Source organism: Alligator mississippiensis, chromosome 3 (assembly GCF_030867095.1).
Source record: "Alligator mississippiensis isolate rAllMis1 chromosome 3, rAllMis1, whole genome shotgun sequence".
In the NCBI taxonomy this organism is placed as follows: Eukaryota; Metazoa; Chordata; order Crocodylia; family Alligatoridae; genus Alligator; species Alligator mississippiensis.
This window is the reverse complement of record NC_081826.1, coordinates 204,763,089-204,777,270: the sequence shown is the minus strand read 5'-3', so window position 1 is coordinate 204,777,270 and position 14,182 is coordinate 204,763,089. Positions and strand designations below refer to the sequence as shown.

Genomic DNA, 14,182 nt, shown 5'->3' with positions numbered 1-14,182 from the left:
TGTAGAAGGTATTCATCCCTCACACATTCATTTCCTTCTTTATGTTGTCTCTTTTCATCATTGAAGGCACTCTGCAGTCCCTGAGTCCAGAGAACAATTACGGTACAGTCTCAGAGAAAAGAAAGAAAACTGGGGTCATAAATATGTTGAATGGGTGCGTGGGTTTAAGTGGCTTTGTAAACTAAACACGGAGGAAACCTCAGACTAATTAATGAATATGAAGCAGCATGATAGGAATGTTTTAAGGAGAAATTCGCATTTATTTTCTCCCCTGAAGAAAGTTTTTCAAATTGCTTTTCTCCCCTTTTTAAAATTCATTCCAGCAGGACAATCATGACACAACAAATACTTATGCTTTCCTGAAATGGTTTTCAAGTGGGGGCTGGTTTCAGAGATAACTGGAGTGATAACTCACTCATAACAGTTTCTTGGAAAAGGAATTCTCTCTCACAAAGCTCAATCATTTATCACTATAGAGAAGTTTTACAAAATCCTGAAAGGTTTAGGACTTAAGCCAAGATCACTGTTTAACATTATATTATAGGTCAAATCTTGACCTGACTTACACCTTCCACTAAAGTCAGAGTTGCACCAGATGTCAATCAGGGCAGGATTTGGCCCTACAATAATAAGATAATCATCCCAAACAGTAGTCTTTATTCAGTCCTAGCAGTGGGCCATATTTTGCTCTCAGAAGCTGCGCATGGCCTTACGTGGGAAAACTGCAGGAGGCAGCAAAGGGGAGGGAAGCTTTGAGCTTTCCCTCAGAGTTTAATCCAAATTTTGGAGAACCCCCTATGGAAGCCAGGCTCCAAAGGCCCACCAGAGACACAAAGCCTTTGCACAGATTCCTGTCCCCCTGTATTTCTGAGCCCAATTCTATGGTGGTTTGGAAAATATCCATTGATTTTTTGTCATGGGGAAATTTCAAGGGCACAAATTCATTTTAGACAATAAAAAAGTACATATTTTTACCAAAAACCGAAATATTTGGTTTTGAGCGGAATTATTTTTGGCGTTTATCTTTGCTTTGTTTTGTTTTCACTGAAAAGTAGCCTGAAGGTTTTGAAGGGGACTATTAAACATATTTACATGGTTTTTCTTTTCTTTTTTGGTCTGAAGGAAGATTTTTAGTAAAGGTTTTCAGTCACCTTTACCAGCTCCCAACATTGTAGAGCCAATGGATCCACTGTCAATGACTGCCTGTAGGGCTTCATTTAAATATCTCTATGTGTGGAACAGATGTGCAGAAACAAGCTACAGCTTTTGGTGCTATATATTTGCACGAGGATTTTCCACAGCTTTGGGGTTGTGAAATTAAAGATAGCTCTTTTCCTCCACAATGTCCACAATATAGAGAAGAAACAGTTCATGAGGCTAATGTCTTCTCTGGCCAGAGTGGATGCTTCACCTGATATGTTGCATCAGTGAAAGTCCCTAAAATAGGAGGAAAATCATGCTACTTCAGTAGCTGGAAAGGGAAAAACCAGAGGTGTAACTGGTAGAGTTTGCTCCGGGGGCAAGCTGTTGCTGCCACATTGTGTGTGGAGTGGCAGTTTGAAAGCTACAATTTGGCAATGAAAAACAGACCAGAGGGTTAAACCTCTCTGATACCTCCCCACATAGCAATGACGTCCTCTAGGACTAAACCTCTGGCTAACCGAACCGGAGAATACTGCTCTTCCCTCCTTGCCCATCTCACACTTAGCGCGTCACTGGGCTCCTGGAGCCAATGTAGGGAAGGCGCGAAGTGCAGGGGGAGGGAGACAACCCCTACCTCCATTCCCACCTCGACACTCCTGCCTTAGACAGTGCCTAAATCTTGTGCCAACTCACTCACCATAGTAATGCTACCTTGCCCCCAGTTTAAACTCCATGAGTGTAAACTCATCAAGTCCCCTATGCAGATAAGAATCTACATAGTGGGGCAATATATAGCCTCACATCTTCTGCTATTAAAAAACAAGCAAAGTAAAAAGAGAGGGGAAAATAACATCTTTATGAATGAATGACCATTTCTGGTCATGGAGGGTAGCTTAGCATTAACAATTAAATGCCCTCAACTAGTCTTTTCAGTTTTTAACTAATGGAAGTACCTGGGGTAGAGGAAAATGTATCGCTACCTCTCTTGCTGCTCTTACTTGACTGTAGTTTTCTGCAAAGCTGAGCTAACGGCTTACCGGCAAGTCTCTTTCTATCACCAGAGCTTTCTTAATTCAGTGCTATTGTGGGACCTTTTCCAGAGTACAAGGAACAGTCCCTCCTAAGGGAACATGGAAGCACATAGAATAACCAGAGCTAGGATTCTGTCCTACTTTTATGCAAGCAGGGTGTGAAAATAAAATCCCTCCCTTGCTGAGGACATGAGGCTTTGCCTCATCCCAAACTCTAGAAAGTATATAAATCAGGCAGACTGGCTCTTAGCATGGAACGTTTCAAGTCTAAAAGAGGTACAAGTCCTCTGAAAACAGTCTTTTACTATATACTTTATCCGTGCCATGACTAATGTGTGCATATATTACAGCTGGATCTTAAATAAGATTGCCTGTGTTTCCATTATAATCCTGTGTTTTTACTTGCTCATAATTTTCCAGTGAAGGATGCCTAATTTTTTCTATAAATGTCATGTTTCAGTTCCTCATAACTTTTCAAGGTCTTTAGTGTAGTGCACCTTATTTAGCGTCCTTGCTTCATAGCATTTACACTTGCATTTCTTACAACATCATGTACCTGGCCAGGGGCAGATCCAGGTGGGATAAAGTGGTACGATTGCACTTCCCTTTTGATTCCTGCTTCACCCAAACTTTAAAACCAACTGTACAGGGAGGGGCGGCAGCATTTGTATTCAGCAAGCACCAAAGGAATCAATTGATTTCATGGCTCATTATAATCTACCTGATTCCTGGTAAACTCTCTTCACCCCGCAGGTGTTAATGACCCTCTCATTTCTAATGGTCTGAAGTTCTATTAATCAAGCTAGCATTTCTTCTATAATTTTGCTGTCTATCAGCCATTCCTGGTAATATCTGTCTTCTATTTCACAGCTGTGAGGACTGTTTTTAGCTCTGCCTAAAAATCTTAACTCAAGTGTGGCAATATTAACTCAGGTGGACATTAACTCAGGTGCGGAGACGAATGATAGTGAACTGTCAGCTGTACTGTCAAGATGCTCATGAAGGCTAGATTCTGTTTTATGGAAATGAATAAGAGATGAGCATGTAATTATGATGACAGGATTAATAAAACATTTAAAAACTATTTTTGCCTAGTCTGTTGTGGTTTGTTTTTTTTAAATACATATAATCTAGAAAATTAGTGTCCATGTCCATAAAGTTATAGTTGATTTTCCTTTGATCTTAAACTGAATAATATAGAACTAGGGTCCTAGCATATTAGTAAAGCTTCTAATTTCTCTTTAACTGGAGAAAAAATATGTGTTTTATACGTGATGATACACCTCACCATCTGCACCCCGCTTTTCAAAAACCTAAATGCCCATGGGCACATAGCCCATAATATTTTCCGTAGTACAACATCCTCATCCCACAGCATAACAGTCAATGAGAGTTTCGTCACTGAGTTTTCAAGGAAAGAGAACTGAAGCCTCAAGTCCTAAAGTTTCACAAAATCCCACCTCATTGAATGCTCACTTTTGAGGCGACCTGGTTGGTGTGGGACATAGTATTCCAGTGCTGTCTCACCAAATAGTTCTGGATTATAGATTTACTGCAGAAAATTCCCTTTAAAAAACCATGTTGAAGTTGGTTTAGGTGGCACGCAAACTTTGACGCTTGGTGCACGTATATTAATAGAATCACATAATAATAAACATGCATATTATAGCTATCATATATTAACCAAACAAAATATATTTCAAGATATTTCTCAGTCAGAACTCAAATGGAAGTCAGTGGATTTTTTTTTGAAAACAAGTAAGTAGAGTACATTAAACTATAAATCAGGCAATGAGTTCTGTTTACATGCACTTGACCACCCCCTCAGTTGGTACAAGACAGCAGAGCTATGTTTTCTAAAATGAAACATTAATCTATGCCAACTCTCTGGTTAGTGCATTATTCACAAAATGCTTCTTGTTTAGATACCTATATTCATTTCTGGTAAGTATGTTCAGCTGATGACCCAGCTCTACCAACTGAGTACTGGGGTTGCCTTTTTAAAATGGTGTCATAGGCAGTCCCTAATTTGATGACTGAAGTATGCTGAGCAAGAGAATAAGGAATATTTAATTTCTCTCATTAATTTAAGGATGAATATTGAAAAGGGATAGGAATGAGTGAAACTTCTAGGATTGTAGGCAGTTCTGTAAGTGCTAGTATGTCACAAGTTTTGCAAACACACACATGCTCAGTGCTGTTTGTGCATCAGGTTCTTTTGGGGTTTTTTGTTGGTTTGTTTTACTATTCATTCAGCTCTATGAATAAACAAGTTCCAAGTAAGGACATAAGGATTTCACCCATTTATGTTATTACAATAGCAGCAAAACTATAATTAGACACAATCTTGTCTTTTTTTTTGCTTACCTCATGTACCTCTAAGGTCAATGCAAGATTTGAGTATGCAAAGAAAGCAGGATTTGACTCTTAATGAAAAACTTCTGTACTGAGCTTCATGCTTACCTAGAATACCTAGAAATGTGATGGTGAGGTGGCCTCCAGGAGCAGTCTAAGGCCCAGGCACAATAGAAATCCTTGGGTTCAGTGGAGTGCAGAGTGTAATTCTTCCCCATTACCTAGAGGGGGAAGAAGAGGCAGAGATGGCACCATTCCCTTCTACTGTGACACCTGGAATAGGACTGGCAGGGTAGAGAAGAGAATATACCCTACTCTTTCAAATCATCTAACAGTGAGCCTGCTCCTATTAAGTGTCTGAGGTCCAGCAAAATGTCTCTGAATATTCCTTCTGGCTATGAATGACACATGTCCCTGGAGGCTGGGGGGCCACAGTGACTGCCTGCAGGTGGCAGCGGCAGCAGGGGCTCCTGCAGGTGGCTGTGGCGCTGTCGGCGGTGGTGGGGAGGGTGGTAAGCACCAACTGGCAGTCAGTGACCACCCGTAGATGCTGCCAGCAGCAGTGGTGGTAGCCAGTGGCAAATTGGTGACCGCCTGCAGATGCTGTCAGCGTCCAATCACAGGGGGTGCACGTGCACCCACGTGCACCCCCTACATGTCACCTGTGCTTCAAGCTGGTGTGTCTCTGCATGAACAATTAACACAAAGTTGTATCTGAAAACCACATAAGCACTAAAACAACTTACTTTCTATAAAAAAAAGATACAGTATAAGATAAAAGAGAAAAAAAAATAATGTCCTTGTAAGGTCTAAGGTACTTTTAAGTCGGGGCTTTTTGAACTTTGCTAAGCAAGTCAAAATGTGACCATAATACAGTAAGTGTTATCTTGGCAGGTTTTACACTTTGGTAGCATTTCAAGGAAACATGGAAACGAGAAAACTTTAGCAATAAACCTCTGTCTCTTTCCCTATTAAAACCATCAGGGTAGTAAATCAAGTTTTTAATGGCCAGGAAAAAAATTCAGTACATTTAAGAAACCAAAAAAATGTCTCTTGAGGCATCTGTAAAAATATCATCTGGTACCATTTAACTCAGGGATAGACACATGTGACAAAGTTTAGGGAAAGAAATGTAATTGTGCAGTTCAACTTGAATAGAGAATCTTATAGCATGTTGTCCAAGTTTCCAATCTACTTTACTTTGTGATGCAACCTTTAGTAAAGAACTGTAACCACTGATAAATAGGAAAACATTTCCATTTAGAACTTCATGCATACAAAAATGTAGTCAAAGAATATTTTTATCCAAGTATGCATTTCAGTGGCCTTTAGAGACATAATTGATGGCTAAGAGGAAAACTTCATTGTTAAGTGTTCAGAATAAATTATGTTGGTAAGTTATAAAGCACCAATAAGTACAACAAAAAGGCCAAAGTCTTCTTTTTGAGGTAATGGATCCAAACCTTCAGTCTTCTCTTAGCCAAAAGAAAAGTCAAAACAAGTTTTGCTTAAAGTAGGCTAGACCCAATGCAAGTATATGCCTAGTAGCCTTTCTTGCTTTTTTACTGTGAACGATCCATCTGTCAAACTAAAAGAAAAATAGACTTCCTGTCCAATGCATATACAAGTCGTTGAATTATCTTTAGCAGTTGCCTTTTCACTGAACTGTGAGACAACTTAATTTGAAATTACTCTTTTTGGAAATTCTAAACCCTTGACACATTTCATTAGCCACAAAATGATTATAGGTATCTTTTAATTTGTTTGAAGACTTGGTAAACACTTGATACAAAGAGTTTTAAAGTCATCTAGTAGTTAGCAGAGAAGGGAAGCTGTCTCCAGCCCTTAGTTTATTTACTTAGCACTTATTAAGCACCACTTCTGCATCTACCCAAAAAAGAAATATTTTAAGCAAACCGTAAAAGTGGGCTTGACCCTTTCATGGGCACATCATAAATCAATTGTTAAAGCAAGGGTGAAAACTCTGAAAGAGGTCAGAGGTGGAAGAGAGGTCATCCCAGAGAAGGGACAGTGTGAAAAACCACAAAGGGAGGAGCTTAGGAAAAGATAAATACAAAGGAAATTCTAGAAGCATTAATGCTGTAACAACCCTAACACACCAATAAAATCATAGCTATCAAAGTGCTGAGGCTATTGACAGATCAGTCCTAAATGTAGGGTTCTGTATATTGGATCAATGATGCCAGCTCATTTATCAAAAGGTGTTTTTAATAAAGGATTTGTCTTTTTTTATTTGAAAATGAATATAACAATTATATAAATTCAACATATTTGTCAAATTTTACCATTGCCTTGTCTTGACCTTGCTGCCATTGAAGTTAATGGGAGTTCATTTAGGTGACATTGTGATAATTTCTCTGGAGATGCTTAGATAGCATAGCAGTGAACATAGCATAAAAACATTTGGCCCCAGCCTGCAAAAAAGTAAATAACTTGATTCCTGTGAAGAGTCCCATTGACTTCAAAAAGATTAGAAGTGTGGCAAGTTACATATGCACATAACTGTCTGTAGGACTGGGTCATTGTATAGAGTGAGACAAACCATAGGGAGATTTAAAGTGAAGACAAGGTTCTGAATGTGTCTAGAAACAAACTAGTAGCAGCGATATGCATTACTATTTTGCCACCCTTGGTTTTGTTTCAAGTTGCTACATAAAGGATTGTACAATTTCTCATCCTCATTAGGAAGTGGTTGCTTTAACATGTGAAATTGAAGGATTTGTCTGAATTTCTACTCATCCTATGTTTTTTGTGTCTGAATTTAGCTCTTCAGCATTTCAAAGAGCCCTATCCAAGCATTTGTTTCCTTCCAATGGACTAAAGTTTAAATTCCAAACAAAAGTTATTCAGATTTAAATGGGAAGATATCCCGATTGTTTTGTAAGTGCACGATTTATTAGTCATAATGACATTCCTTCACTTTGTCCAGAAAAAACAAAGCCTGATTTATTTCCTAATAACAAAGACAAATGGTGAGTCTGTATGAAACTGCTTCCTTATTTTCAATGGGTCAGTGCCAGGCTGTAAGGTATCTCTGAATCCCTCTTCCCCTCCCTCTATCCCATGAGGCAATGATCTATCCAAAGTATGGCCAATCTATCAAGCATACCATATCTTGAACCATAATGAATACCAAATTACAGTACAGCTGATAGCTATTCATTTCATTCTTGTAGATCTATTTGGTATTCATTATATAACAGTGATCGCATTGACATACTAAGTTGCATCCATTTGGCTAATGCATATACCTTTATTGATGCTGCATTGTGATGTAAACAATACACTGCTCTTTCCTTATGCGAACCTATTTGAAAGCTGGGCTTTTTCAGTATTTTGAAGAGCAGTTATAGTGAATTCAGGAACAACAGGGTCTAATATAACTCGGGTTTAGTAAAGTTAGAATTATCATTTTTACGTCTCTGATACCAAACTGTGCATAGGCACAGAGTTTTCTAATGGAAGCAATAATAGAAGTAATCTTTTGGGGGGTTTGGGGTATAATAATGTAATTTCATAGATGAATTTATTCTAAAAATAAATAATTGAGTATAATTCTTCTTGGGGGGCAGAAAATTTTTTTTTTAATCACTTATTTTTTTTAAATTAAAGATGAAGGAAAAGTAGTTACTTAGGTGGGAGTTTTTCCAAAATGCCCAGTGTTGGCCTTATTTTTGTCCCAGTGGCATCTCTGATGAAACTGTATCCAACTTCAGTAGGCTGATGCTAAACACTTTTAGAAATCCTTAACCCCAACCTTCTCCACCTGATCAACAAGTTTGATAAGATACAGGTATTGTCCACCCTGGGGCAATTGGACCAGCCAATATCACACATTTCAGCTAAGTTAACCAGCTTCAAATTCATGCTGGTTAGTTCTATGAGTGGATATTAAATACATTAACTAGGGCTGCAACCTCCAAATTAGGACTTCCCAGGTCTCTGAATCCTGCAAACTGTAGAGCAAGAGGAGCAGGGGATAGATCAGTTTGTATAGGCCTGCATAAATATTCTTTCCTTCAGCAACCATGATGTACCACTGTGAGATACAGGATACTGGTCTACTCTAGATGTCCCTGTGATCTGACCCAGTATGACTTTTCTTATGTTCTTTTGAGCTATTTCAAAAGATACCCTAATGATGAGTGCTCCATATTTTTATGTTTCTTAACTGAGGCACTTTTCCTTCTTTCCCTTTCCAAGTAGAGGCTGCCTTTGAAGACTTGAAAATTTCAACCAGCTGCAAAAGCTATTTAATGAAGAACTTTCTGTGAGACCAGGAACAGAACTTGGATTTCCTTTCCATGCAGGGTGCTCTGAAGAGCACTGAACATCAGCAACTCCCACTGAAATCAAGGAAAGCTGTGGGTGATCAGAATTGTGTATGATGTGCTGGAAATGTTGGAGTGGGATTTTTTTTTAAGTGCTTAAGTAACTCAGAAACACATTGGGCATTCAGCATCAATAGGGCTGATACTTCTGTCAGTCATTTATGTAACTTTGAAGTTCCAGCATCTAATGTGGAATGACGGTATCATTTAGGACACATGAACTCTAGCATAAGTAAAAAGCCCACAACTCCCACAGTGGCTCCTACAGGTGCAAAGCCCTTGTGTAGCTTACATCTTTGAGGAAGCAGGAGTAAATCAAACCCATATATTAAAACCCTTTTCTCATGTGTGTGTGTTCTGGCATGTATTTGAACGATCTTTTCCAAAACATAAAATATTCTAAATCACTAGGTTTCCCACACACATTCATGTGGTTAAAAATCATTTCCACGCTAATTATCTTAATATGATGTGTAAATTTTAAGGGGTTTGATTGAGGTAGGGGGCAGGCAGGGAGGGGTTGAAAAGCAAAGGGATTAATACATTTTTCCTCTCTCTACTTTCATACATTTGTGAGTTTACATATATAAGTAAGCCCCCACTCTGAAGCCAAGTTACTTGTCCTCCTTCCTGAGATTCCTGTAGCATTCTCAAATAGCTTTAGAGGAATGTTTCATTCGTCCAGTGGGAGTTCGACTGTTGTGACGACAGCAGCTGCTGGGTGAAGGATGGGGAAGTTTTTTTGGCACTACAGTCAAGTCCATTAAAACAAGTTATCTCCAGATGTTGGAAAACCATCTGGGTGGAAGAATAATTTCCTATTTAGTATAGTTACTAGGGATAGGCACATTCATTTTGCCTAAATGGACTCAAAAACCATAGGTTTGAAAATTCGAGTCAAATCCGCATGTTATTTGTTATTTTGAGCATCCCGGTAATGGGAGCAGATAGTTATCTGTAGCAGGCTAGCAAAATACCTTTGAAAAGATAGGCTCTAAAATGGATCAAAATGAAAAACAAAGACAGAGAAACTGAAATAAATATCAGGGAGGAAAAGAAAAAAAGACATTCAGAATTTAAGACAGAATTATGCGGGATTATTCTTTTATTATGGCCCACACACTTTATCTTAATAGAAAAGGAGTTTAAGAAAAATAGGGCATCTTACCAAAAAGTTACCAAAAGTTTTATATTTTGAAAAAAATAAATTTTGAACTCTAGCTGAAGGGGAGAGAAGATGACAGAAGTTCAATGTGGGATATATACCCTGCATGCCAAAGACTCCATCTCTGTGGGGACTTTCTTAATCTAGTAGAGAGGAATAGGGGTTAGGTAGGCACATTTGCAACTAAACAGATCTACCATCTTTCTGTATAGGCCTCTGGGGAGCAACTGTATTGGAGTTTTCTACAGCAAAGTTCCTGTACTGCAGACTGATGAGGAGGACAGAGTTCACTTTTTTCCTCCTTGCCAGATAACTGCATAATTGTCTTAACATGTTGAGGCAGATTACATGGAAAAGTACAGAGCCTTTATAAAGGAACTGATATGAAATAGTCAGTCCCCATTCTGCATCAGCTTTGGCTTTTCCAACCTGATAATATTTCACTTGTGTGGAAGGGTCCTGACTTAGGTTTAGGGAAGGCTGTAACATTAAATCAATGCTAAATAATCACTGTATAGAATCAGAAAACTTTAGCATTGGAGAGTTTGACTAAACTGAGAATTAGATTTGAAAATTATGGACAAATGCTATTGTGTAGCAGCACATTTTGCTTGCATATCTTATTCATAAACATGAGTGCAAACACATCCAGTGAGATTTTCCAGCTTAGTTTAAAGGGGAAAAAGTAGAGCACAAAGCTGATCATGCGCAAGTCTTTATTTTTTAACATAATGATCTACTTTTGAGAAAAACAGGCAGGAGGGAAAACTTCCTCTGGGTGGAACAATGTTTTTAAAAGTATCTCACAGAGCAGAAAGTCTGCTCCAGACATATTGTGTGTTTTCAGAAGTCTCTCAAATGAGGTGCAATAAGGGTAATGCACATTTCACAGTTTTAAGCATATTTAATACAATGTTTTTACAACAGCTGTTGCTTTCACAGAACTTTGGGCCTGCTGTGTAAATGCATCATGGGGAAAATAGTTGTCGTGGATCCAGCCTTTACACACAGTCCTTTTTCCCAGTGAGCTGGTGTCAGCTTTCAGCCTCAGTCACATTCCAGTCTGGCTGTCAGGATCATGGCCTACACTCAGACTTCATTACCAGCCCTGATGAAGGACAGCTTTGGAATCTGGGGCAATTATCAGGGCTCTGAATGACCAGTTTCCATCAACACACCTGATGAGAAAATGGTAAAATTAGGTCTGAAGGGGGAAAATATTAATCAAGATTTCCTGACATCCAACATTTTACTCTTTTTTGTTGAACTGCATACAGAGCCAGGTGTCTTTCTCCTGCTAAATTTAGACCAATTTATTGTCTTAGCTGAGGAGTGTTACATTACAGCTGACATTTGGAAGACTATTCAAGGTATCATGTGATAAATGCCTGCTGTTAAAGGGCTAGTGAAACTTCTCTTGTCTTTGGAAGAAAGATAACACTACTTGAGGGTCTGATCCTGCCAGCACTACCAACAACAGTACTTACTGCCATAAATTGTCTTACTGACTACTCAGAACAGTAAGCATTGCCCTCATTGCTATTGCTTTCAGATACAGCCTTAGAATTTATTCGGATACTCAGTGTTTAATTGTTTTTAATATATTTGTGGGAATAGGGGAATGATATTAAAAACACATCATTTTTCAACTCCTTTTTCCATAGAGAAATCAGATTCAAATATGTGCAATCAACTCCAGAACAAAAAGATTATGTAAACATGCAAACTTCAATACAGTGCTCTAATGTCATAGTAAGTGTGCCTGATCTTGCAAGAACCCTTAACTTCGGTAGAAGTTGGGAACACTCAACACCTCCCAGGAAACAGCATCTTGTAAAATCTGGGGACCAGATCCAACAATGGTTTTTTTCAGTCTAATAATAAGACATTAGGGTGTAGGGTGGCTTGGAGGAGGGAGCAGAGAGGAGCTTTCAGAGGCTGAGCCAGCAGGTGACATCAGTGTGAGGAAGGCACCAGGCTTTGCTTAAATAGCAGTAGTGTACTTGGAGGGAGGGGTGAGATTGGGGCAGTAGCCTCAGGCACTGCCTCTGTGTGGGAAGGGAAAGTGCAAAAGTAGCTGTGCAGCAGCAGTGGCTGATTGCACCACTACAATCAGTGTGGGAAGAGCTGGTGCTCTCCCAGGTGCTGCACAGCTGCCTTAGGTACAAAGCTGCAGTGCTACACGTCTGCAAATCAGAAAGGTGAGTTTAGCCAGAACCCAGCAACACTAGGACCAGAGATCAGACCAGCAAACGGTGGAGTTTGAGTGCAACTCCTGCTTGGGAGAGGAGCAAGAAGCTGGAGTTGCCTGGGGAGAGTGTTTGAGAGTGCTGGTGAGTGGAGAGGTCTGCCTGCTTGCCCGGTTCTGGTGGCCTGCATGTCCCTGTCAGAGTTAGCCAGGTGTGCTTTTGGTGTAAGAGGTGCCTCCTGGTGGGTTCTTTCAGAAACCAGGTAAAGGATCTACAGGAGGCAATTGAAAGGCTCAGAAGCATCCCTGAGCACAAGGCCTTAACTGACTCAATGCATAGACATTCAGCATTATGGAAGAGGGACAGCTACAGACAGCACAGGCAAAGAAGATGTGCAGATACTCTGGCAGCTGGCAATTTATCACCTCTGGCAGCCAGCAGCACACATCTACCTAACCTGTGGGTGACCAGCTGAAGAACAGGTGTGAAATCATGGTACTGGTTGAGAAGCAGCCTAATCCAGTGGCAGGAAAGGCTAAACCGTGCACCCTGAGGGGGTGGGAGGATTAAGACCACTGCTGCCAAGAGGAAATGACAAGTGGTGGTGGTGGTAAGGAACTCACTGTGGGGCAGAGAGGCATCTGTCTGCCAGCCTGACCCATTAGCTTAAGAGGTCTTCTTTCTGCCAGAAACCTGCATCTGAAATGTCACAGAAATGCTGTAAAGACTCATCTGGCCCTCTGACTACTAATACATGCTGTTCATCCATGTGGGCACTAATGATTCTGCCATGGGTGACTTGGATCAGGTCAAAAGTGACAACATGGCTCTGGGTGCAAGTGTGAAAGGGATGGGGGCCTAGATGGTATTATCATAGAGTCTTCCAGGCAAGGGTTAAGGTAGGAGCAGATCATCTATGCAGCCACATGTTGATCCCCAGAATGCGTGTCACCAGCAGGGCTTTGCCTTCTTTGACTATGGTGTGGCATTCCAAAAAGAAGGTCTATTGGGATGAGATGGGGTTCATGTGATGAAGAGGGGGAATAGTGGCTTTGTGTACAGGCTTGTTAACCTAATGAGGAGGGCTTTAAACCTGGTTCACTGGGGGATGGAGCCAAAAAAGGATTCTACAAGCATATCAAGAATGGAAAAAATCCCAAAGAAACAATAGGTCTCTTATGAAATGCAGAAGGCAATCTAGTTATGGGTGATGTAGACAAGGCTGAAGTATTTAAAGGCTTTTTTACTTCAGTTTTAATGAATAAGGTCAGCTACCAAACAGCAAAAAAGATAAGGAAGGAGACAAGCAGTCTAGAGTAGTAGGAGAACAGATTAGGTATTAGAGAAGCTAGTTGTTTTGAAGTCAGCAGGGTGAGATGGAATACACTGAAGGGAACTGAAGGAATTGGCTGAAGTAATTTCAGGGCTATAGGCTATCCTCTTTGAGAACTCATGGAGGTCAGTTTAGCTCCTAGATGACTGGAAAAGGGCACATATAGTGCTCATCTTTAAGAAAGGGAAGAAGCAGGATCTGGGAAAATACAAACCAGTCAGTCTGACACTGACACCTGGAAAGATTATGGATCAGGTCCTCAAGGAATTTCTTCTGAAGTACCTAAAGGAGAACAAGGTGATCAGAAACAGCCAGCAAGAATTCATCAAGAGCAAGTCATGCTTGACCAAACTAATTTCCCTCTGAAATAAGTTAGCAGGCTTGATGGATTGGGGGGGAGCATTGTATGTAATATACCTTGGTTTCAGCACGGCCTTTGATACTGTCTGTCCCAACATTCTCATTAACACACTAAGGAAATATAAACTAGACAAAAATACTGTAAGGTGGATATATAACTGGTTGGATCATTGTGCTCAGCAAGTAGTAATCAATGGCTCAAAATCTAGTTGGGAAGAGGTATCAAATGGGGTTCCCCAAGGAACTGGGTCTGC

General features: G+C 40.0%; 1 long non-coding RNA gene across 4 annotated transcripts in view; it reads right to left on the bottom strand.

The window, feature by feature from the left end:
• The window catches only part of LOC106740164 (uncharacterized), a 186,683-nt gene that overhangs the window by 50,146 nt on the left and 122,355 nt on the right, over positions 1-14,182 (bottom strand). For 2 of the 4 annotated variants that reach the window (XR_002087269.2, XR_009460995.1), the window contains exon 5: positions 10,647-11,224. This is a non-coding gene — a long non-coding RNA (uncharacterized LOC106740164). Of the gene's footprint in view, positions 1-4,637; positions 4,751-10,641; positions 11,225-14,182 lie in introns of those variants that run through there. The other 2 variants (XR_002087270.2, XR_009460994.1) reach the window with 2 other exon arrangements.